The following is a 26,494-nucleotide window of genomic DNA, read 5'->3' as shown; positions in this document are numbered from 1 at the left end:
GCCATCTGAGGAGGTCCATGGACCTAATATACTCCCTGTTTCTTGGGTTAAGGAATAAGTAATAGCTTGTAAGGATAATCACTTATACCAATTACCCCTTGCTATGCTGCACATAGGAGTCTGGCCAAGCACCAAATAGAGACATTAGATAGAGCCAATACTGTATTTAAGTAGGTAGGACTGAGGATAGATTTTGAAAGAGACAAAACTTATTTTTATAGTGAAAATTGAAAAGTACTTGGGTTTTGGTGTTCAAAAATCCTAGCTCCAACTCAGGGAAATTATTTAACCAATATGAGATTTATTTTGCCAGATAAAGATTGTATTTAGCAGTAAGACCTCAGAGGGTCCGTGTGAGGATTAAATGAGATATTCCCAGTGAAGTGGTTGGCATAATTTCAGGAATTATAATTTAAACAAATTTATTTAGACTGCCCAGTGCAGCACCTGTTGTGAAGGCAACATTGGGAGAGAGGAAGAAAGGTCAAGATGAATTGGAGTTGCCTCAGATGTCAATCTGTACAAGTTGAGAGGTGCAGGCATAGAAAATGTTTAGGTTCTCAGAACTACCTAGACCTGTTGCCCTAAATTTACAGAAATTACAGGGAGGCCTGGAGGCTTGAGCAAAAGGGTGAGAATGATGGATAAGATCAGTTTAAGGAGTAACCTTGATCTCATACTTATATCTTCTGAAGTTCTGCTTCTCCCAAATCCTTTGTCCTGCCCATATGAGTTCCTATCATCTAGACTTTAGTTAATTCTATGTCCCAGGTCTTTCCAAGTTTTCTCAAGCTCTTCTCACTCTTTATATCTATCCAATTATCTTTCTTTTTTTTTTGGCTAGATTAAAAAAAAATTAATTGATTTAATAATGATCGACAAGACTGTAGGATAAGAGGGGCACACTTCCCACTACCAGAGCTTCCATTTGGAATCTTTCCTATTTTTTATCCCTCTGAGTGTATGGACCCAGGATCATTATGGGGTGCAGAAGGCAGAAGGTCTGGCTTCTGTAGTTGCTTCTCCACTGGACATGGGCGTTGGCAGGTTGATCCATACCCCCAGCCTGTTTCTGTCTTCCCCTAGTAGAGCACGGCTCTGGCAAGGTGGTGTTCCAGGACACACTGGTGAGGTCATCTGCCCATGGAAGTCAGATTGGCGTCATAGTACATCTGCAACTTAACACCTGAAAAGCAATAAGATATAAAGCAGAACAAATGGTTTAATAATCAGGAACCTAAAGGTAAGAATACAGCAGGTGAGATTTGGGGTCTCCATTTTGGAAAAAGCTAGGAAGTCTATTTTAGGTATATTCCAAGGAACCCATGACTCTACTAATTTTTGCCTGAGCCCAACAGCTAACATGCAGGTGGGCTAAAGGTATTGTCTGGGGAGATGGTGTCAGAGTTGGGAATAGGACTAGACAGCTGGATCAGGGCAGAGTAGCTCCCAAATATGGAGAAAGTGTAGATACTGCTAACTGTAAACCGCATTGATTTGATCCGGGGCCCATATTCAGCACAGGAGCCTGTGCAACCTCTTTATCCTTGTAGGTCTCACTCTTTCCTACACCTTTCCAGTATGCTTCTACTGCCTGGGTAATTCTCCTGCCTTCTGTATGTACTGAACCCTTTACATTTCATCTCCTTTCACCTTTCAGGGGTTAGTCCAGCTCATGTAACTTTTTCTCTTTGTCACTGTGTACCAGATAGCTAGGCCCCAGTTAGCATAGGCTGGGTCTCTACTTGTCACATTATTTCCCTATAGAATCTGGAGAGTGGCCATCAAAGTGCTAAAAAAAAAGTCTTGGCTCATGCATATTTGTTGGGTAACTGTCAACTGTCTACTTAGACTTTCTAGCAAATGACCAGGGGAACCGTTCCCCTGTGCAGAGAATCCTGATTCACTGTCACTGCTTCTTTGGGGCTGTCACATTACATCTCTGAACTGCAGCTTTGTAAATTGAGAGTTTTGTGCTCGATTACTGTGGTCACTTCCTCTAAGAAAGTACATGGTTCTGTGAGCTATGACACAATAGCAAATACACTATCAGCTTTGAATGACTGGATTCTCATTATACAGACCACCTAGTCACTCCAGCGCCCTGGATTTTCATCTTAGATAGTGATCAATGCATGGAGGAAGTTGCCTTCCTTTCCTCTTTCTTTCCTTTCTTGTTTGCTTGCTGTGTCTCTCTTCACTAAAATGTGAGCTGTGTAAGATCAGAGGCTGTATTTTTTTAGTATAATTCTTCATTGAAAGGATTAATGGTTTATAGTCAGCCATAAAATACAGTAAAAAAAAAAAAGACAGTAGTTTGTACATGTATTGCATTTCTCAGTTTTCCACATAACAGATCAACCCCCTCTAGGTCCTCTGCCATCATGTTCCAGGACCTGAAGCCTCCCCTCCACCTTAGAGTCCTTTACTTTGGCGCAGTACACCAAACCCAGTCCAAGTTCTGCTTTGTGTTTTCTTATTTTTCAACTTCTTAAAAATTTATTATTGGTGATTTAATAATGATCAACAAGATTGTGGGATAAGAAGGGTACAATACCATACAGTTCCCACGACCAGAGTAAAATAGCCCATCCCCTCCATTGAAAGGTTCCCTATTCTTTATCCCTCTGGGAGTATGGACCAAAGATCTCTATGGGGTGCAGAAGGTGGAAGGTCTGGCTTCTGTAATTGCTTCTCTGCTGGACATGGGTTTTGACAGGTTGATCCATACCCCCAGCCTGTCTCTACTTTCCCTTGTGGGGTAGGACAGAGCCAGTGTTTTATATGTAGTTGTACCCCAAACATCTATGACAGAGTCTGGAGCATAGCTAGTGCTCTGTAAATATTTGTTCAATGCCTGAAAAAGGTCCATTAAGTTGGATAAAAACAATTATTATTGGACTATCTGTAGCTAGGATTTTTTTTTTTAACCAGTAGAAGAGTTCTTAGAGTCCATCCATATTCCATCTAGAAGTATCTGGGTTGTGTTAACTGGCCTGGGTAGGTGGGTTGCCTTGTTGCCAGTAAATCTGTGAGGAGTAAATGCCTCAGTACCTTCAGGTGCTTAGATATTGCATCTATCCTGTTGTTACATTTGTCTCTGTATTAGTTCAGCTACTTATTATTATTTTAAATGTTTATTTATTTATTTTCCCTTTTTGTTGCCCTTTTTTATTGTTGTTGTTATTGATGTCATTGTTGTTAGGACAGAGAGAAATGGAGAGAGGAGGGGGAGACAGAGAGGGGGAGAGAAAGATGGAACCTGCAGACCTGCTTCACCGTCTGTGAAGCGACCCCTCCTTCAGATGGGGAGCTGGAGCCTTGAACTGGGATCCTTCCGCCTGTCCTTGCACTTTGTGCCACGTGTGTTTAACCTGCTGCACTACTGCCCGACTCCCTCAGCTACTTATTTTATTGGAAGATTTATAGTCTACAGTTCAGTTGTTGATACATGGGTACAGTTTCTCATCTCCCCATGATAGGTGTCTGCAGGACACACTCACCCCTTACTTAAGTCCTTTTCCAGCACCAGGCATCAGTAACCCAGTACTCTCTCCACTCTCTCCCTTCACCTCTTTCCAAGAGTCTTTTGCTGTGGTGCAGTACACCACACCCAGTCCAAACTTCAGTTCAGTGACTTCTTAATAACGCTTGCTTCAAGAACTGGATTATGGTGGTGGCGCCAGCCTTTTGTGGAAATAACCTGAGGATTTGTTTAATTGATGAGTTTTTGCCCCAGTACTCACCCTTTCAAAGCCAGTTTGGAGCCATCATTTAGTAGATCTGCTTATCTGCCACTGGCTAGTTCATTACACTCTCTGGTTTCTATGGTCTCTTAATAGGTTGACAACTCATTTGCATAGTGGTGTGTTCCATCTGTAGTGCCTAATTATTCTCAAGGGAAAATAGTATCCACCATTAAAATGGCTCCAGAACTTTCTTTGCTGAGATAGCGGAGATAAAACAGCCCTTTATTACATAGGCCCCTGTGCTGAATATGGGGTTCAGATCAAATTGATGGAGTTTACAGTTAACAGTATTTATACACTTTCCCCATATTTGGGAGCTACTCTCTTCCCTGATCCAGCTTTCTAGTCCTTTTTCTAACTATGACACCATCTCCCCAGACAATAACCTGGGTCCACCTGCATATTAGATGTCAGGCGCAGGCAAAAGCTAAAGTCATGGGCCCTTTGGAATATACCTAAAATAGACCTACTACTACTTTTTTTTTTTTTTTCAAAATGGAGACCACAAATCTTCATCTGTAATATTCTTGCCTTTAGGTTCATGATTAGTCAACAATTTGTTCTGCTTTATATCTTAACTCTTTTTCAGCCACCAGGTTCCAGATGCTATTATGATGCCAACCGGACTTCCCTGGGCAGACGACTCCACCAAATGTCTTGGAGCCCCATTTCCCTAGATCTCTGCCCTACTAAGGAAAGAGCGAGGCAGGCTAGGAGTATGGATTGACCTGCCAATGCCCATGTTCAGTGGAAAAGCAATTAGCCAGACCTTCCAGCTTCTACACCCTACTATGGGTTCATACTCCCAGAGGGATAAAGAATATGGGAGTTATCAAGGGCGGGAATTGGATATGGAGCTCTGGGAGTGGGAATTGTTTGGAAATGTTCCTCTCTTATCCTATGGTCTTGTTAATATTTTCATTTTATAAATAAAAATAAGAAAAGCATGGGACACAGTCTTTTGGTGATGGGAATAGTGTTTATGTATACTCCTATCAATTTGCAGTCATATAAATCACTAATTAATATGAGAGGGGAAAATTGACTGAATATCTCAAAAATTAAAAAAATAATAAAAGCCCTGTAGATAAAAGCATGTTTGAGACCCAAGGCTAGTGGAATTCAGTGCCTTTCCTACACTGAATCCTGAATCCTTTGGTTCTTGTCTAGAACAGTGAGGACATCTAGGATGAAAACGAGAGTCCATCTTAGTCAAACTGTAGAATGAGGGTGGGAAGAATGATGACTATGTACTAGACTTCATGTGTGTACACAATGATCTCATTTAATCCCTTGGCCCAACAAAAGAGAAAACCAGTGCTCATTGATTAACATTCTTACCAATGAATAGCCTGAATTAGTGACTTAGCACAGACGTGATTGACACCAAAGGCAGTGATATTTTTCACTATGCCATGTAGTGCCCAGAATAGTGCCTACTACATAGCAGATATTCCAGGGTGGGGACTGTGGTTCTCAACTGAATATTGACCAAGGCTTGTTTTACTTCATTGCAATTTCTGTTTTCATTTCTGGAACTATAGACCACTCAGCTTCCCTCTCTGAATTTGGTCCTCTCTGTAGGTTGCCCTGTTTCTTAACTGTATAATCTATTTATCATCTTTAAGTTCAGTTCCTCACCCCTCTACTCTTTCTGAGTTTTGCTTCTATTCTTTGTAGGACCAATGCTAGAAAGTTGGTGAAGTATGATGTGCCTTAATCTTCCTGGTATCCATTATGCACTTAATAAGTTCTTATTGCAAGAAGTAAAGATATGCAAAGGTATATCGCTGATAGTAGATTTTTCAAGGACAGTTGTCATTAGATATGAAGAACTAGACTTAGTGTGGGGAGAGGATTGGAAAGACTTTTATTCTAGGCCACTTCTGCCCATTCTGCTTATGCTGAATGAAGCAACATAGAGAAGGAAGCCTAGGTATAAAGACAGTCTGTACTTGAATTTGGGATATTTCAGTAATGAGGATGCCATCAGCTGCCATTGGCTGGCAGACCAAGACTTTCAAGTTTCTAATGCTGAAAAATGAGAACAAAAATCTCTCCTCCAGACTTCTTTTCCCTCTTAAAGAGCTTAGTGAATAGAACTTAATTTTGTTTTCTAGCTCGGTAAGAAAATATGACTATATACTTAGCAGCTCTATTGCAAGAACCTATCCTTCATGACCAGGGAGGTTTAGGACCAGAACTTTGAGGCTCCAAGATCACTGCATCAGTGGTGTTCACTTTGGTATTCCAGTTTGACCTCAGTCTCCCAGGGATGCCTGATTATTGAAGGTGGGCTCCAGCGCATGAGAAGTGGAAGGAAAAGTCCAAGCTGTCCACTCGCTTTTTCCTGAGGAGGGAGGTTTCCAAGTGTTTCATAGTTGTTATCTTGAGGATCTCACTGCATCCTGGAGGCAGCCCCTTCACTAACTTTCAGGCTGGTAGGTTTTGAAATGCTCTTCTGACTAGTGCCTTCCACTCCTTGGTCTGTGCTGGCTCTGGGGAGAAGATTCAGCCCTCCATCTGCACTGCCTCTGTGCTCTCAGCCAGGGAGGCCTAATTATGTCAGCTCTTCCAGGAAAGGCTTAGTGGGCATTGCTGAATTATGATTTTCTATAGACAGTCTTTTGCTCCTTCCTCCATCCACAAGCACAGAAAAGTGTAAAAGATACAAGTTTGCATAGCTGTTCTGTGGACTGTATGATAGATCTGAGCAATGAAGTCTCTGAATCCTTATTTGGAGTTTCTGGCTCCTTATTTGATAATTCTGAGGACTACATAAAGAAGTCCCACTGGGGTCTGGGCATGGTGCACCTGATTGAGTGTACATATGACTTGTCAGTACATGGGTTCAAGTCCCTGGTCCCCACCTTCAGGGGGGAGAACTTCATTAGTGGTGATGCAGTGCTACAGATGTCTCTTCTCTCTCCATCTCTATCTTTCCCTTCCCTCTCAATCTCTCTCTGTCTTATCAAATAATAATAAGAAGTATAAACAGAAATGGTCATCAGGAGTCATGGATTCATAATGCAGGCACTAAGCCCCTGGTGGTTACACAGGCACCTGTGGTAAATATGAACAGATATGAGCACTTGGTCAGATCAATGGAGTTTACAGTTAATGATATTTATATATCTTCCTAAAATTTGGGACCTACTTTCTGCCATGATCCAGCTCTCTAGTCCTGTTCTCAATTTTGACGCCATCTTCCAAAACAATATTTTTAGTCTACCTTAATGTTAGCTATTGGGCTCAGGCAAAAATTACTAGTCACGGGCTCCTTGGAACATACCTAAAATAGGTTTCCTGGTTTATTCCTACCTGAAGACCCCTAGTTTCATCTGCTCTTTGGGTTCCTATTTATTGCACAGTTTGTCCTGCTTTATATCTACTGCCTTTCAGCTGCCAAGTTGCAGACGCTGCTATGACACCATCCTGACTTCTCTGGGAAGACATCACCATCAATGTATCCTGGAACCTCATCTCCCCAGAGCCCTACCCCACTAGGGAAAAATAGAAACAGGCTGGAGGTATGGATCAACCTGCTAACACCCATATTCAGCAGAGATGCAATTACAGAAGCCAGAACTCCCACTTTCTCCACCCCATGAAGAATTTTGGGCCGTACTCCCAGAGGGATAAAGAATAAGGGACCTTCCAATGGAGGGGATGGGACATGGATCTCTGGTGGTGGGAATTGTATGGAATCATACCCCTCTTATCCCACAATCTTGTTAATCATAAAAAGAGAGAGTGTGAGAAAAAGAGAAAAGAAATTGCAGTGTGTATGTGTAAGGGAGAGATGGAGGGGGGAAGAAACAGAGAAGAAAGGAATGAGGACTATGTTGGGGTTCAGGTGTTTGGAGAGAAGAAAGTCCAGAAGCTCAGTTTACTCTGAAAGTGACAAAAAGGAAAAACTTGTTTGCAGTTTTTGTGGAGTCCTCTAGTCACTTGCTGCATATATCATGATCGTTGAATTTGATAAATAATTGAAAATGGAATAAAAAATTTTTTATTTCTTTAATGAGGGATTAATGTTTTGCAGTCAATAGTAAATACAATAGTTTGTACATGCATAATATTTCCCAGTTTTCCAGATAACAATACAACCCCCACTAGGTCCTCTGCCATCCTGTTCCAGGACCTGAACATTCCCCCTACCCACCCCAGAGTCTTTTACTTGGGTGCAGTACACCAATCAAAATTCTTTTTTCTCACCTGAACTCTGCTGAGTTTTGGCTTATGGTGGTACGGGGGATTGAACCTAGGACATTGGCGCTTCAGACAGGAGAATCTTTTTTTTTTTTTTTTTTTTTTTTGCCTCCAGGGTTATCGCTGGGGCTCGGTGCCTGCACTATGAATCCACTGCTCCTGGAGGCCATTTTTCCCATTTTTGTTGCCCTTGTTGTAGTTGTTATTGTTATGATAGCTGCTGTTGTTGGACAGGACAGAGAGAAATCAAGAGGGGGGGAAGACAGAGAGAAGGAGAGAAAGACAGCTGCAGACTGGCTTCACCACTTGTGAAGTGACCCCCCCCCCATGGGTGGGGAACTGGGGCTCAAACTGGGATCCTTCTGCCAGTCCTTGCACTTTGCATTTAACCCACTGCGCTACTGTCCAGTCCCCCCCCCAGCCCCCCGGAGAATCTTTGTGTATCACCATTATGCTATTTCCCCTGTTGTGGAATCCAACTTTCCAAGATTCTGCCTTTGGACACAGGCTCATTCATCCATCCAGTTGGCATTTAGTCAGTGTCCACTAAGTGGAGGATTTCATCACTGGTCCTATACAGCCACCTTTGGGTTTGATATTAACTAGGAGAGAAAATTCAGTACTATTGCATAAGAGTGGTGGCTGCCATGTATTGAATGCTCACTCCTTAGATATTGTGTCATTCACCTGAGCTACCACTCCCCTTGTCTCTGCCTTAATATTCTTGCAAAGTGGAGAGTATCAGGGGTCTATCAGGGTATTAGTTCCTCTAGTCACCCTGTGTTCCCCCAGGAACAGGGCTGGAAATCAGTCATAAGGCAGCCATCCACAACTATGTGCAGCCTCGCTGAGCATGAGCACATCTTGTGGATATGTTCAGTCTAGGTAAACATCCTGGAGGAGGAGTCCCCTGGCTGAATCATACAAGGAGTAGAGAATTCACATTTTCTGGGAAATCATCTTGGGCTGATCTTAGATTTGCTTTGCTTTGGGAATCAAACAAAATGGACTAGAAGAAAGCCTAACTTAAAGGACATGGGGGAAGGCCTTGTCCCCCACTGGTGGGATGGGGGTATCTCTTTCTTTCTGGTGGCAGATAGGAAAACCCTCTTCCTATTCATCTTCTTCATTCCTCTTTCCCCTCTGACTGGAGTTCCTATCCTGCACTTTGTGGTTTACAACTTAACGAATGTTAATGAGACAGCGTTGTAATCACCGGATTTTATAAATATCTTATCCACAAATAGGACCACAAAACCCAAACGAGCCAGCTGAGCATCTATATTCCATGAGCCTGGCTTTTGCTAGAGTCTTAACAGAGGAGCTAAGAAAATGTGCTCTCACTCTGAAGCGGCTCCGGCCCAGAGGCAATAGGACAGCTGCCATCTGCCTGGCCCTACTTCAAGTGGCTTGTTGGGGTGGAGCTGTTCACACAACCCTGGGTGAAGTAAGGGATTTAGGCTTGATCAGTTATCTCCTCTGCAAGTGAACACTAGAAAAATGAGAAATTTATTTTATTTTATTTTTATGAAACCATATTTTAGAAATTTAGGATGAAAGAATGGGATTTGACCTCTCTTTCTCAAGCCAGCTACCATCATGATGATTTCAAGCTACAATCACACCATATTCTGTATGTCAGAGCCGAAGGTGGCTGGCTTGTCAGGGTGATTTGGGCAGAGGGCAGCACCGTGATGAAGCATCCAGCTGTGCCAGCTGTGTGGTGCAGAGGAGGGACGTGAGAATCCATCTTGCTGGGCCAGTCTGCCCTGTCCTCCCATCTGACACCCTGGTTTCAGCTCCTTCCCAGCAGAGACTGAAGAAACAAAAGCCACAGTGACCGGTTTCTCAGACATCTTATATGTTCACCCAGGGCTTCCGATTTCCCCCAATAACCCCCTATTATAACCAAACCATAACCACTTATGCCAAGAGATGATTCATATTGCAGACAGTCTGGGGGAACTTTCTGCCCTGGGACTGAATGGGATTCCAAAAGTAAGGACAGAGTCTTTCTTATTTTGGGATCCTCAGTACTTTGTGCAAGGAAAAGACTTGATGTTTGTTGACTATTTGTAAATAATAGTCTAGCCTTTGGAACTATCTAAACATTTCTCTACTTCAGCCATACGTCTTTTTTTTTTTTTAAGTTTATTATCTTTATTTATTTGAATAGAGACAGCCAAAAATCGAGAGGGAAGGGGATGACAGAGAGGGAGAGAGACAGAGAGAGACACCTGCAGCCCTGCTTCATCACTCAAAAAACTTTCCCTCTGCAGGTGGGGACCAGAGGCTTGAACCTGGGTCCTCACACATTATAACATGTATACTCAACCAGGTGTACTACCACCTGCCCCCCTTATTCATCTTCTTTTTTTTAAATGATCAATAGAAAAGGATGCAAAATGACTCACTTATCCAAACATTTGAGTTACCTGGTAAAATCTGCCTGGTCAATAAAACAAGAAATTAAATGAAGGAGTGTGAAAAGATTTTGTGAAAGATTTGGTTAAACACAGCCACCACTACCATATCTCTTCACATATGGTGACTTGAAAGGCTGTGATGTTAATTCCCAGATTCTTGGCCATCATTTTCAATATTATTTAATCACCAATCTAAATGATTTTAAATGTCATTATAATCATATCATGAATTCTTGGATCTGTTTTCAGAATTTCTGTTCTAGAACAGAATGTATTGATTTTTCTGTCCACTCATTCACTAATAACACACTTTTAATTATAGTGACTTTCTAATATGTTTTAACATCTGCCAAGACTATTCATTCATTACTAATTGTTTTTCAATAATTTTGGGGTTATTTTTTGCAGAGCTGTCTTGGAGGCTGACCTCACTAGTGATTTTGCCAAGGAACTTTTATACCTTACTCTCTGCCTTCTAATCTCAGAATCTGGTTGAAATTTTAATTAGTGTTGTACTCAAGTTATCAACGTGCGAGAAAATTGACTAGTATGTGATAGTTTATTTCTCAATGTGACGTTTTATCTGTTATTAATTCTACAGAGACAGCACAACAGACAACAACCAGACTGCAGTTATAATTGTGGTGTTTGTCCGGCTGTGACCTTGCTGTTTATGCTATTACTTTCTCACCTTGGAGACTGAAAAACATAACTGCATCTCCAAATCTGGTGCTCTACTATTTATGGATTTTTAAGAATGATTAATTATGTTTTGATATAATTCTAGGATTTATGTCAGATTAAAAAATAAAATTATGTGGTCTGGGAGGTGGCACAGTGGATAAAGCATTGCATTCTCAATCATGAGGTCCCGAGTTCAATCCCTGGCAGCACATATACCAGAGTGATGTCTGCTTCTTTCTCTCTCTCTCACCTATATTTCTCATTAGTAAATAAATACATTATTAAAAAAACTTCTGGGAAAGAAAAGTTAAAGACTTAAAATTAAAATAAAATTGGGGCCAGACAGTGGCACATCTGGCTAAGTGTATATTACAATGTGTAAGGACCAGGGTTCAAGAACCTGGTAATCAGTTGCAGGAGAAAAACTTCCTGAGTGGTGAAGCAGTACCCTCTGTCTCTCTTCTTCTTTTTTCATTTTTTAATTTTTTTTCTGCCACTAAGGTTATTGAACGGGCTTAGTGCCAGCACTATGAATCCACTACTCACAGTGGCCATTTTTTCTCTTTTTCTTTTTTCTATTTCTTTTAGTTGAAAAGGACAAAGGAAATTGAGAGGGGAGGGGGAGATAGAGTGAGAGAAAGAGAGACACCTGCAGACCTACTTTACCACTTGTGAAGAGCCCCCTCTGCAGGTGAGGAGCAGGGGGGCTCGAACCTGGGTCCTGGCACATGGTAATGTGTGCACTTAACAAGGTGCATCAATGCCTGAATCCTCTCTCTCCCTCTATCTCACTTCTCTTGATTTCTTTCTGACTCTATCCAATAAATAAAATAAAATAAAGTAAAATTATAACTTAACGTGATGATTTTTAATTTTGATTAGGGAGCAAGAAGTCACAAGAAAGCACTACTACTACCCTACAAAAAGCAAGACAAGCCACAAAATCATAACTTAATAAGCCCATCAGACATAACAGCAAACTGAGTGTCCTTGGATAGGTGAATTAATCAGCTAAAAGTGGGATGAACACACATTGGACTATTATTATTCCACTTTAAAAAGGAAGGCTGTCTGACAGACACATGCTGTAACATGGAGGAAGTTATGCTCAGTGAAATAAGCCAGGCGTGAAAGGACAGTTCTGAATACTCTGATTTACATGAAATACCTAGGGTATTTGAATTCAGAGAGAGAGAGAGAGTGAAGAGTGACTGGTGTCTGTCAAGGAGGGAGAAAGGGGAAGCTCTGGTTTCACTGAGGCAAAGTGTCCGTTTGGGAAGATGAGAACATTTTGGAGCTGCATGGTGGTGATGATGTACTCGATGTCGCTGACACGTTTACTTAAAATGATTAAAACAGTAAGTTTATTGATTAAAACAGTAAATTTAATTGAAGTTTAATACTTAAAATGATTACAACAGTAAGTTTAGTGTCATGTGTATTTTGCAATAATTTGAAAACCAAACTAAACCAAACCAGAGAGCTAAAGAGAGAAAGGAACTTAAAGGAAATACAACCCAGTAATTGAGGACTTAATCCAAGGAGGGACTTAATCCAGAAGTAGGGCTAAGTGGCCAGCTGAACTTCAGATGGTCAGAAACAATTGTTTAATTGAGCTATATTTGTCCTATAATACAGCTCAAGTATTTAATATGCTTTCTTCTTGGGTCATATTCAAGGAGTAGAATGGCTAATTCATCTAGCAGATAGATGTTTCACCTTTTAGGAAACCAATGAATCATGTTCTCAAGTGGTTGTAAGACTTTATATTCCAATTAGCAGCTTGTAAGAGTACCAGTTTCTCCATCGTCTTATTACTTAGAGCCTAGCTTTTAAATTCTAGTAATTTGCATGTGCATTTTTATTGCTTATCTTTTCATTCCCTTAGTTAACAATGTTGAACATATTTTTATGTTCTTTGCTATGTGTTTCTTCTTTGAGGAAGTGGCTTCTCAGTCTTGTAGTGAGCCTGTTTCTTTAGTGACATTTCTTCCACAACCACATTTTTCTCCTCTATCCCTGCCCCATGCCCCCTACTCTCAGCCTTGTGTTCACCCTTTCCAATATGTTTTTTTTTTTTTTTGGCCCCAGGGTTATCTCTGAGGCTCAGTGATGGCACTATGAATCATTGCTCTTGGCATCCACCCCCCCCCCATTTTATTGGATAGTACAGAAAGAAATTGAGAGAAGAAGGGGAGATAGAGAGGAAAAGAGAAAGATAGACACCTGTAGGTCTGCTTTGCTGTTTGTGAAGCTTCCTCCCTGCAGGTGGGGAGCCAGGGACTTGAACCAGATCCTGGCATGGGTAATTGTACTTAACCGGGTTCACCACCGCCCAGCCTCCCATTTTATTTTGTTTTGTTCTGTTTTTAAAGCTTATGACCTCTGTTGACTGTGATCTGTGAGGTAGAAATCAGAAAGTGTTGGCCTGTGGAGTGTGGGAATTGCCTGAAAGGGGCAGGATAGAAACTTCAGGGCTGGTTGAAATATTGTATGTGTGGTTTTGGGAGACCATAGTCATGAGACTGAATACTTGAGACCTGTATACTTTTCTGTAAACTGTAGCATAATAGGAAACAAATAAACTAACCATCCCCAGATTGTAAGTATAGGGAAACACAGTGATGTCTAGTGTCTGTAACACAACTACTGATGAAAGGGAGCTATAGGAACTAGCCTTGATGAATAACTTGGGCAAGTTGGTGCCAGCATCTTGCTTTGTTTCTGCCAGTCATTTTGCTTTTGTTTTGCCTTTCCTCTCTGTGAAAAGACATGAATAGAATAGGTTATCAATAAATAAGGTGATAACCAGTAAACATGAGAGACTGTCTACATCATGGCCTTCTGGAAAGGGAAAAGAAACTATTGATAGTTACACTAAAGGGAAGGTTGTGAACTATGCCTGTCCTGGGTAAGTGGCATGAACAGGTCCCCCACCCATTCATCTCTGAAGCATCTGAGCTATGAGACTGAAGGAGATGACAGTCTGATGGCAGCAACAGGGATCTGGATCTGGGAGTTGGATCTAGTGTTATCTCACAAGTCCCACTTTTGAGGGAAGTGAGGACCTCAAGCCTTTCCAGTCAAGGGATAATGCCGTGTGAGTCCCTGGAATAATAGACACTCCAATAGGAAAACACTGACATTTCTAGGTTAAAAACTATTGTTGGAGTGAAACTAATTTCTCAATAGGATGAAAAATGAATCTCGTTTTCTCTGCTCTGATAATATGAAAATAATGGGTCTCCTTTATAATAGTCACCTGTTTTTTTCAATATTTGGAGGTAACTATATTTATAAAATGAATGGAGATTACAAACTATTAGTGTCACCTTTGTGCTGACCAAGCTTTGAAGGGATTGGGAAGGGGGCCCTAAGTGATTAGAGTTCTAGCCATCCTGAAGTGTGATAACATCATGCTGATGGAACTCAGTCTACTAAGAGAGGCATATGACCAGAATAAACTGTCAGGGACAAATTCATTGGATTATATGCATTTGTATATCAAATAAGTAAAAGAGTACAGACTAGAGAATATCTCGGAGGTATTCGTAAAAATGCTCCAAAAGTGAGTGAAACTCCCTAACATCTTGGGATATGAATGGTTTTAGAGGATGGAATAAATGCTATGTTCAGAACTAGGAAGGAACACAGACTCTTAGAAATACATAACACTCCTCCTCTTCTCTCAATTTCTTGCTACCCTATCCAATAAAATGGAAAAAGAAAATGGCCACCAGGAGCAGTGAATTTGTAGGGCTGGCACTGAACCTCAGTAATAACCCTGGAGCCAAAAAAGAGAAAGAAATACACATTATTTCTAAATAAAATCAGCCTCTATCCCCCTTCCCCTTCTCCCTCTCACTCCATCCTCTCTCTTTCTCCCCCCTCCTCCCTCATCACCAGTGTTATCAGATTCTCTCTCATGCTCAGGGCCTACGTTACAAATCCACTGTTCCTGGCAGCCATTATCTTTTTCCTCCCTCCCTTTTCCTCTCCCTTCCTTTCTTCCTTCTTTTTCTTTTTTCTGTTTTTTTTTTCTTTTTGATCAAGACAGAGAGAAACTGAGAGAAGAGATGGAGAGAAATACCTGCAGAATTGTTCCACTCTTGTGAACCTTCTCCCCCCTCTCCCACACCCTGCGGGGGGTAGATGGGTGGGTGGGGGAATCAGAGGCTTAAACTCAGGTCCTTGTGCATTAGAACACCAGTCTCTTAGAGCAAGATGGTAGCTTTCCACTCTGTTTACTGCTAATGGGTTCAGTGCCTGCAGCCTGTGCTAAGTACCAGGAGTGGAGATGCCAGTTTCAGGTCTGCCTTGCTAAGGTCAGATTGCCTAATGGTTAAGTGCATAGACTTTGCCAGCCTGGCCTTGCAAGGTCAGTAACTATCTTAGAGGGCAGTAGAGAGGACACAATGTGTAGAAGTGTTTAACTCCTCCTTCAGCATACTCTCTGGAACATTATTCCATAAGTTCCACTACTAGAAAGTTCATTTCTCACATTCTTCATGGTGTCTCTATACTTCTTAACCTTTGATTGCTGTTGGATTTTTCTGGAAGCCTAGTGAAGTTTGTAAACCACACCATGCAATTTTTTAAATTTATTTTTTATTTAAGAAAGGAAAAATTAACAAAACCATAGGGTAGGAGGGGTACAACACCACACAATTCCCACCACCCAATCTCCATATCCCATCCCCTCCCCTGATAGCTTTCCCATTCTCTATCCCTCTGGGAGCATAGACCCAGGGTCGTTGTGGGTTACAGAAGGTGGAAGGTCTGGCTTCTGTAATTGCTTCCCCTCTGAACATGGACGTTGACTGGTCGGTCCATACTCCCAGTCTGCCTCTCTCTTTCCCTAGTAGGGTGGGTCTCTGGGGAAGTGGAGCTCCAGGACACATTGGTTGGTGGGGTCTTCAGTCCAGGGAAGCCTGGCTGGCATCCTGATGGCATCTGGAACCTGGTGGCTGAAAAGAGAGTTAACATACAAAGCCAAACAAATTGTTGAGCAATCATGGACCCAAAGCTTGGAATAGTGGAGAGGAAGTGTTAGGGGGTTACTCACTGCAAACTCTAGTGTACTTCTGCTTTCAGGTATATATTTTGCACTAGTTTATGGATACGTGTGAACATATGTTCTCTGTCACAGAACCTGGTCTATATCTAGGTTTTGGGACTTTGTTAGAAAGTGAACCACCTGGGATGGAATTAGAGAATACTATGAAAGGAAAGATCTCACCCAAGTAATGAAGCTGAAGGGTTGTCATTCCACATGTGAAGTCTCTGGACACAGTCTGAGCTGAAGCATGTTGAGGTGGCAATCGTGTTGATTAGGTTGCGATCGGCAGATGCAATATTATTTGATATGGATTGGGAGAGGCATGTAGGAAAGTGGGCCCTATCCTAAGGTTCCAGGACTGGGGGAAATGTAGGCTCTGTAGTGGAGATGTGAAGTTCCTGCTGTCTTAGGGTTCAAAAAGACAATGGATAGTTAATGTTATCATCACATTACTTGGTAATTGGGTTAACTTTGAAAAGTCCTTTTGTTAGGGTTTGCTGTATAGTACCCAGTGTCTTGTATATAGCTGTGCCATTGGTTGCTTCTGATCTACTTGGTCTAGGCTTTTGAGAGAGTCCGAATATCAAATACACAGCCTATATATTAAGAAGACTCAGTCTGTGTTTTAAAAACTTCGAGACATACAATTAATTTTCCCCTCTCATATTAATTAACTAGTGATTTATATGACTACACTTTACTAGGAATGTACATAAACACCATTCCCACCACAAAAGACTGTGTCCCATCACACCCACCCACCCCCACCCCCCACTGGCCCAGGAAGCCGCATGTCCACCCTCCCCCTCACCACAGTGAAGTGTGTAAACCACACCATGCAATTTTTTAAATGCTGCTATCTTACATAAAACTACCAACACTGTGAAGCCAAAAAAGTTTTTTGGTTTGTTTTTAGATAGAGGCAAAGAAGGAAGAGAGAGGGAGAGAGAGAGAGAGATAAAGAGAGAGAGATAAAGAGAGACAGAGATAAAAAGAGAGAGAGAGAAGGAGAGAGAGAAATCAGTGCACCAAAGCTTCTTAGTGCAGTGGGGGTTGGGCTTGAACCTGGGTCAAACATAGCAAAGTAGTGGACTATGAAGTGAGCTGATCTGCCAGCCTGAAGCCAAAATCTTTTAAAATAGCATATGTATTTCTTACTGTATTAAATAAAGTTTAGTGATGATTTTGACACCAGTTTATTTAAAAATACTAATGAACATTTTGTATTTTAAGATACCTGTTTTGGGGCCAGGTGGTGGTACACCTGGTTAAGGCAAAACATGCTATCATGAACAAGGATCTGCGTTCAAGCCCCGGTCCCCATCTGTAGGATATATAAACTTTACAAGTGGTGAGGCCGTGCTGCAGGACTCTTTCTCTCTCTCTCTCTCCATTTATATCCCCATTGCCTCTAAATTTCTCTCTGTCCTATCAAATTAAATAAAAATAAAATTAAAATCTTATGAAAAACTTTATAAAAGATCATATCAGAGTATAAGGAAGAGGAGGAGGGAGAGGAGGAGGAGGAGGAGAAGAAGAAGAAGAAGAAGAAGAAGAAGATTAATAATAATAAGAAGTTGTTGTCTGTTTCCAGGGGCCAGGCGGTGCTACACCTGGTAGAGCATATACATTACCAGGCACTAAGATCTGAGTTCAAGAACCCAGTTCCCATCTGCAAGGGGGATGCTTCATCAGCTGTGGAACAGTGCTATCATTGTCTCTCCTTCCCCCTTCTATCTCTAACAGGAAAAAGAAAAGAAAAGAAAAAAGGCAGAGTCGTTGTATAGGTACTGAGTCCCACTGACAACCTTGGAGACAAAAAAGGAATCTGTTTCTACCTGTTGCCTTTTAAGGTGCTAAGGAAATATCTGAGATTATATCTGTGATTTCTCTTGGTGACTGAGTCACAGGCATTAATAATGCTGCTGTGACTTGTTGCCTGCTTTTATAATTGAAGGAAATTTGTTAATTTCAGTTTGAGCTTAGTCAAAATACAGATGTTACCTGTTTCCCACCCACATTCACAACTTCTCTTTAGGATGACCCACTGCTTTCCAGGACAAAGAACTTTCATTGCTAAAACCATAGCAGCTCCATGAAGCTGGGACAGTGAGTGGGTCACTTAGTAGACCTCAGTTAGGGATGTCACTCTTTTAGAACAGTTTAAAAAATTTTTTTATTATCTTTATTTATACAATAAAGACAGTCAGAAACCAAGAGAGAACGGGGAGATAGAGAGGGAGAGAGACAGAGAGACAACTTGGAAAGCTTTCCTCCTGCAGGTGGGGACTGGGGGCTCAAATGCGGGTTCCTGTACACTGTAACATGTGCACTCAATCAGGTGACCGCCACCCAGCCCCTGGATTTCACTCCAAAGATACTGTTTTACCCCTTTATTTCCTCTTCATCTCTCAGAAGAAATCAAGGACTATCCCCATGCCAAGTGATAGATTTCTTTTACATTTACTTTAATATTTTGAAAAACTTTTGTTTTGTTTTTAGTTTTCAATGGATCACATTGTTGTTTTCATTACTGCTTATTGGAATGCTGCCAAGCCAATTCCCAATCACAGAGAAGCAGTGGCTGTTTCCAGTCTAGACAGCTACCTTTTGATCAGAGAGCAGTCTGAAAGCCCCCAGCCTGCTATGGGTCCTAAAAAGTCACACCGTTGGGCAACCAAAGTGGGAAAGGCATCCACAGCTCTTCAGGAAGGCATGGGGTACATGGTTGCACTGTTTCTGGGAGGCCTTATGCTTCTTTTCCCAGACAACATCATGGAAAGGGCCCCAGAGTAAGAAACTTAGATTCCAGTCTTGCCTCAGTACTTTGCAAGCTGTGTGACATGCTTCTGAGACTCTGGGACTCTCCTTCCCTTGCTGCTGTCCTCTGGTTGCCTATCTGAGAAGTAGATGCTTCTAGTGCTTATTTCTCTGAAAGAGGTTACCCCCTAAGGTCTGGTTTCTAGGATGTGTGCTGAGCTAACTTTGACCAAGGCATATCCGTCTTTGCCCATTTCCTGAGGAGTCAGGTCTCAGAGTGTTATTACTTGAGGTTCATGGAGCTCCTGTCTCTCCCCTGCAGGTGCCTCACAAGGAACCCTGGGGGGATGATCGCAACACCAGGGACAAACAGGTGACTTATTTGAAATAGCACTCTGTGGAGGCTGTTTTGTTTTTTTTTAATCTATTTTCCCTTTTGCTGCCCTTGTTGTTTTATTGTTGTTGTAGTTATTATTGTTGTTGTTATTGATGTCGTCATTGTTGGATAGGACAGAGAGAAATGGAGAGAGGAGGGGAAGACAGAGAGGGGCAGAGAAAGATAGACACCTACAGACCTGCTCCACTGCCTATGAAGTGACTCCCCTGCAGGTGGGGAGCCGGGGGCTCAAATCGGGATCCTTCCACAAGTCCTTGTGCTTTGCACCACGTGCACTTAACCTTTTTTTTTTTTTTTTTTTTTAACATGTGAGGTGATAAGAGCATTTGAGTCTTTTGGCTTTTCTGGCTTCTCTTGTTTGGTTGATCATTTTTACCTGATGCTTTACTTTCAGATCCCTTGTCCTTCATCTAGTTAAGGCTGTGTCCACCAATCTGGATGTCGTAGGTCCTAAAGTATCCAGTGATGCCAGGAAGCACCCATGGCCTTTTGTTCTTCTCTGAACCAGTTTTGACAGAGGGGGTTTTCCATGTGATAAGTGGCAAACATGAGAGGAGGGAGAAGGTGTGATGGAAAAGGTTAACTTCAAAGTGTTTTTAGCATAGAAGGATAATTAGGTCGGTTAATATACTATCTAGGGGAGAGAATCTTGAATTGTCAGCCAGAGACAAGAAACCAGAGTACTCTCTTCCTCCTCACCATGCCCCTCGCCTGCCATGTTCCTTTTGCTATGACTGCCCTGACTTTTCCCCTTGTGCTGAGGGAGTTAACTCTGGCAGCCCTCTCCATGATCCCAGCATAGTGCTTCAGTGATGTTGTCTTTGTTTTCTGGGGACCGCACTGACTCTTTCCAATAGGAGGAAATAAATCTGTGTGGATCATTATCAGTTTCTGCTTTTCAACTTAACTTTTGACTTTTCTCTCCATTCAGCCACACAATCACCCTTCTCTACTCTCCCCTACATTTTATTAAAGACAGATAGAGCAGGTTCCACTTCTGAGAAAGATATCTCTACCTTAGCTTCCAACAGCTTTTTTTTTCTGATTAGGTCACAAAGGTTTCTGGAAGCTAAATCAAATATATTAGTGTTTGTGACTAACGTTGTTTAGATCTATATCTATATATCTATGAAATCTTCTGCAAGATGAGAATGAGTTTTAAATTGATCTTTATGTGTTGAACAGCTGTATCCACAGAAACATTTTAGATATTTCTTCTAAGCTTATCACTACATGTCATAGGTTGGTCAACTTTCATATTTTCTCCATACATGTGTTTCTTCCTTCAATGTGGTGCATGCATCCCTGCCAAAAAACTCACAAATTCAAGATCAGTATCCTTGGTACTGAGCACCTCCCTGATGAGGAGCGTGACTTGCTATATACTTGTATATTGGAAAGTTTTTAGAATGTGTTGGTTTGGGAGGTGATGTGCTTTTCTTTTTTTTGCTTTCTCTCTTTTCTCTTTTTTTCTTTCTTTTTTTTTTGCCTTCAACGTTATCACTGGGGCTCAGTGCCTGCACTACAAATCCGCTGCTCATAGAGGTCATTTTTTTTATTGGATAGGACAAAGAAATTGAGAGAGGAGGGGGAGATAGGGTGGGAGACAGAAAGACAGACACCTGCAGACCTGCTTCACCACTTGTGAAGTGTCCCCTCATAGGTAGGGAGCCAGGGGCTCGAACTGGGATCTTTGTATGAATCCTTGAGCTTTGTACTAGGCCCAGCCCTATGTGCTTTTCTTTTCTCTTCTTTTACTCCTCTTTCCTTCTCTTCTCTTTCCCTTTCTTTTTTTCTCTTCTTCCCTTCCTCTCCCCCCCCCCTTCCCAACCAGAGTTGTTACAGGGGGTCAATGCCTGAATGACAAGCCCATTGTCCCTGTGGTCACTCTTTCATTTTGCCCTTCCCTTACTTCTCTCCTTCCTTCAATGTTGATATAGACAGAGAAAAACTGAGGGGGAAGGGAATAGAGAGGGAGATAGAAAGAAAGACACCTGCAGCACTCCCTTGCTGTTCATGAAGCTTCCGTCCTGCAGCTGGGGAGTGAGGGAAGCTTGAAACCCAGGGCTTTGTGCTCGTTTAACGTGTGCACTTAACCAGGTGCACCACTGCATGGCCCCATTTGCTGTGTTTCATAATTTGTTGTTAAAAGCACATCTGTCTGTTGATACTGAAGAGCTTTATAAAATGTAATTTTAGGAAATGGCTTCTATCATCCAATAGTGCTCTTTTAAATTCATATGTTGTATAATTTTAACTGTATGAAATAGCCAGAATGAATAAGATCATAAAAATATAATGCATATTTCTAGGGGTTAGGGAGTGGGGGAAATGGTGAGAGATTGACTAGTGAGTATTTGGATTTTATTCTGGAGTGATGAAAATGTTTTGGAACAGAGAAAGGTGGTGATTGTATAACATTGTGAGTGTACTGAATACCTTGAAATCACCACTGTAGTTGAGTCTATGTTCTATTATTACTGAAAAGATTAAGAAAAAAATCAGAAAATATTTGAGAGTGGCTTGTGACAAATTTTCTCCAAGCTATATCTCATTAGACAATTCCACTTTACATTCAACCCTGTAATACTATTAGATATTTCACTTCTGAAGGGCAGTGATCATATCTGGAGTTATATGTGTGTCAGTGCTTCACTGATGTATGTGTCTGGGTTTTCTTCATGAGTTCTTTACTTACTTGTTGGGCTGGGTATTCTTATAAGTGGATGTGGTGACCACCCAACCCCCGTGTAGTTGTATTCTTAAGAAATGCATGGAAAAAGATAAATTGGGATGTATCATTCACAGTTTAAAAAAATAAATAAATGCATATGGTAAACTGTAAACCCCCCCCTTCCATGCCCAGGTATCCATTTGGAATGTAATCATAGCTGTAATAATCATAGCAGATGTAATCAAAGTCATGATCTTGATGTTATCCAGTGCTGAGGTTGGACCCAGATGCAATAGCAAGTCCTTGAAGAGAAAGAGAGGGGACTGAGCAGAGGTGCATCAGGGAGGAGCACACATTACTATGCAAGAGGACCCAGGTTCAAGCCCCTGGTTCCCACCTGCAGGCAGTGAGCAGTGAAGCAGTGCTGCAGGTATATCTTTCTCCTGTCTCTTCTTCCCAACTTTATTTCTCCCTGTCTCAAAAATAAAAAAGAGAATGAAATGGCTACTGGTAGATGAATTTGTGTAGGCACTGAGCCCTATTGATAACCCTGGTGGTTAAAAAAAAAAAGAAAACACACACACACACACACATACACACTCATGTGAACATGGAGTCAGATAGGCTTATGCAGCCACAAACCTAGGAATGTCTCCAAGACACTGGAAGTGAGGGCGAGAGATATGAAATAGATTCTACCTCTGACTTCCGAAGGAATGAATTTTGCTGACACCCCACTTTCAGACTGCTGGCTTCCAGAACTGTGACAGAATACACTTTGGTTGCTTTAACACACTAAGTCTGTGATCATTTATTATGACAGCTCTAGGAGAAGAATGCCACGAAAGTTGTTAAATGAAATATCTTTTATTCAGGTAGGAGTTAGTTCCTTATAGCAGGGCCTATAGCATATCACAACTTCATGGGTCAAATCTCACTGCAGCCTGTTTTTATTAATAAAGTTTTATTGATACAGAGCCACACTCATTTACATATCATCTCTGGCAACTATTGTGCTACAATGATTGGGTTGATGAGCTGTAACAGAAACTCTTAACGTTCACAGAAATATTATTAATATGTTTATGTGGAAGTAGGTATTTACTTAGGAAAAGGGACAGTGTAAGGGAGTTCTGTTGAGATTTCTTAGGCTACCCTTGACATATCTGCTTTCAAAATCTATATGATAATTTGAACTGCTTATAGTCATATTTTTCCTATATACATGGAGATCTTAAAAAAACGTTCAATGAAAAGAGCAAAATCAGAGGATTTGTGTAGCTTCAAGGTAGATTGTTTAGTTCCACCTTCTTATTTTGATTTCTTGGACTAAATGCAAATTGGAAGCATTATTAGGTTAGTAGGATTGAGTAAGCAATAAACATACTCTCAGAATAAGGAAAAGAGCTATCTATCATTGTATTGAAGGTCCGTCTCTCCCAGATAGTCCTGGGTGCATCTTATTTGATTAGCAATGAGGATGAGATTGGATGGGATTTCTCTCTTTGAGGTGTTTCTACCAGCTCTTAAACAAAGAACTCTTAAATAAGAACGATGGGAGCTGAATTTAAGTAGCACACAACAATAACTTACTTCTTCACTCTAGTTTTGTACATAAGAAGGCACTAGTTCTCCACTGAAGCAGTCATCCTCAAAGATGATGTGTGCATTTCTCACAAACTTTTTGCCTTTTTATGGGAATTTTCAAGCTTTGTGAGGAAATAAAGATTTAAACATTAGGTGACTGTAATTCTACTTTAATGTTTCTGACTGACTTTGAGAAAGATTCCTCTTACACACTTTTTTTTTTCTTACCTCTTGAAAATTCACTTCACAGGATTTATCTAAGAAAATAATCATGGAATATCCAGATACTTAATTATGAAGATACTCATCAGAATACTGTATACAACTATGAAACATGGATAAGAACTTACATTTGAAACAACAATGGAGAGTTGGTTAAATAAGTTATAGGGCCACAATAACGTGACTTTATCAGAGAATATTTAATGAGACAGAAAGACACTCCTGATAGAATTTTATGTGACTGGGTCCCAGGCGATAACTCACAGGTTAAGTGCCCATGGTGCAAAGTGCAAGGACCTGCACAAGGATCCCAGTTTGAGCCCTGCAGGGGGTTTGCTTCATAAGCGGTGAAGCAGGTCTGCAGGTGTCTTTCTCTCTTCCCCTTTTCTTCCCCTCTTTGCTCAATTTCTCTTTGTCCTACCCAACAATAACAAAAGCAAAATGGAAAATATGGTCTCCAGGAGCAGTGGATTTATAGTGCCAGCACCGGGCCCCAGTGATAACACTGGAGACAAAAAAAAAAATTGTGTGAATAAAGAACAACAACAACAAAAACCCACCATTTGTATGGTGCAAAACAAGCACACAATAAAAAAGGTGAAAACTTGAGATATTTTAAGTTATATTCCTTTGCTTATCTCCATTTTCTAATTATCTTTAAATATTTCTGTGATAATAAAGCCAACTTTTTAAATATATTTATTTCATTTATTTATTTCCTTTTGTTGCCCTTGTTGTTTTATTGTTGTAGTTATTATTGTTGTCGTCATTGTTGGATAGGACAGAGAGAAATGGAGAGAGGAGGGGAAGACAGAGAGGGGGAGAGAAAGACAGACACCTGCAGACCTGCTTCACCGCCTGTGAAGGGACCCCCCCTGCAGGTGGGGAGCCGGGGGCTCGAACCGGGATCCTTATGCCGGTCCTTGAGCTTAACGCCACCTGTGCTTAACCCACTGCGCTAAAGCCCAACTCGCAATAAAGCCAATTTTAAGTAGAATCTGTGGGCTTTGAGGATTAGAACTGTTAGCTGATATAAGTAGAATTTTTTCCCCCACCTTTGGCTACCCACAGAAATGGATAAAGCCTGCCAAGTTGTCGCTCACAAGGAATGTGTGCGCACAAGTGATGCTCGCGCTCTCCTGAGCCTTGATTTCTTTTTCTTCCTCTTCTCTCTCCCCCAGAACTGGGACCTCGTGAGTACTCAACTTCACCACTCCCAACATTTTTATTACTGTTTTCATCAGAGTGACAGCCCCAGAAATTCCCTGCAGGCCATGCTACTCCCACCAGGGCCTGGGCTTGAGTCCCAACTGTGTGTGCAGCAAGGTAGGAACCGTACTGTGTAAGTTATGCTGCACTCTATGAGCCTCGACTTCTATTTTTTTGTTTATTTCATAGAAAAATTAAGAAGGGAAGGGGAGACTAAGAGGGAGAGACAAACAAAGATATCTGCAGCCCTGCTTCACTATTCAGGAAGCTTCTCCCCTGAAGGGGGGACTTGAACCCTGGGACTTGAACTTTATAACTCGTAGATCTTTTAGGTGTTCCACTACCTGGCCCTAGGGCTTGAGTTCTTGTGGAGAGCATTGAATTAATGTAATTTTTTTTTGCCTTCAGAGTTATTGCTGGGGCTCGGTGCCTACACTACAAATCCACTGCTCCTGGAGGCCATTTTTTTCCCTTTTTTGTTGCCCTTGTTATTTATCGTTGTTGTTATTATTGTTGTTGTTGCTGTCAATGTTGTTGGATAGGACAGAGAGAAATTGAGAGAGGAGGAGAAGACAGAGAGGGGGAGAGAAAGATAGACACCTGCAGACCTGCTTCAACGCTTGCAAAACGATTCCCTTACAGGTGGGGATCCAGGGGCTCGAACCAGGATCCTTAGGCCAGTCCTTGCCACTTTGTGCCATATGCGCTTAACCCCCTGCGCTACCGCCTGGCCCCCTGAATTAATGTAATTTTAAAGTTTTTGGTTACCTCTGATATTCTGGATGGCAGGAGATAGTACTTAAAGTGACCTTTTTATTGATTCCATTGTACTCACTAGGAATAAACAGCACATCCAGAATACAGATACTTTAAAAAAAATTATTTGTTCCCTTTTGCTGCCCTTTATTGTTGTTATTATTGTTGTCATCGTTGTTGGATAGGACAGAGAGAAATGGAGAGAGGAGGGGAAGACAGAGAGGGGGAGAGAAAGATAGACACCTGTAGACCTGCTTCACCACTTGTGAATCGACCCCCCCGCAGGCAGGTGGGGAGCCAGGGGCTGGAACCAGGATCCTTACACCGGTCCTTGTGCTTTATGCCACCTGTGCTTAACCCACTGCACTACCACCTGACTTTCTACAGATACCTTTTTAAAGGGTTGCACCAGCCTTTGTGGTCTGCTGGGGGAGAAATCCATGCAAACAGAAACCCTCCTTCTTTAAGAGACTGGCAGCACTGGATTAAGATGACTCCTTTATGAGTGATTTTCTTCATCTTTATCTTGATCAAGCTGTAGCAGTATTTTCTTTTTCCCTTTGGGGGGAAAAACTCTACTTTAAAAATTTAATTTGTACTAATTGGCTCCAGGCAAAGAGAACCTGCAATAAACTTGATGTCAATGTCATGTATTGCTGAAGTCTGTGAAATGTTGTCTTCGACCACTTACCATTTCTCTCTGGAAGGTGGTGGAAGGAGTTCAACAATGTGGCAAATACCCCTCAGAAACTACAGGTA

The 26,494-nt window shown here is 41.5% G+C and overlaps 1 long non-coding RNA gene across 1 annotated transcript; it reads left to right on the top strand.

Annotated features, from left to right (window-relative positions):
- Positions 1–208: 208 nt before the first annotated feature.
- Positions 209–26,494, top strand: LOC132533173 (uncharacterized). The gene is made up of 7 exons (XR_009545087.1): positions 209–6,190; positions 7,152–7,279; positions 8,754–8,846; positions 10,989–11,116; positions 23,799–24,367; positions 25,015–25,096; positions 26,348–26,494. It is a non-coding gene; the product is annotated as an uncharacterized LOC132533173 (long non-coding RNA).

Source organism: Erinaceus europaeus, chromosome 15 (genome assembly GCF_950295315.1).
Source record: "Erinaceus europaeus chromosome 15, mEriEur2.1, whole genome shotgun sequence".
Lineage (NCBI taxonomy): Eukaryota > Metazoa > Chordata > Mammalia > Eulipotyphla > Erinaceidae > Erinaceus > Erinaceus europaeus.
This window is presented reverse-complemented; position numbering and strand designations above follow the sequence as displayed.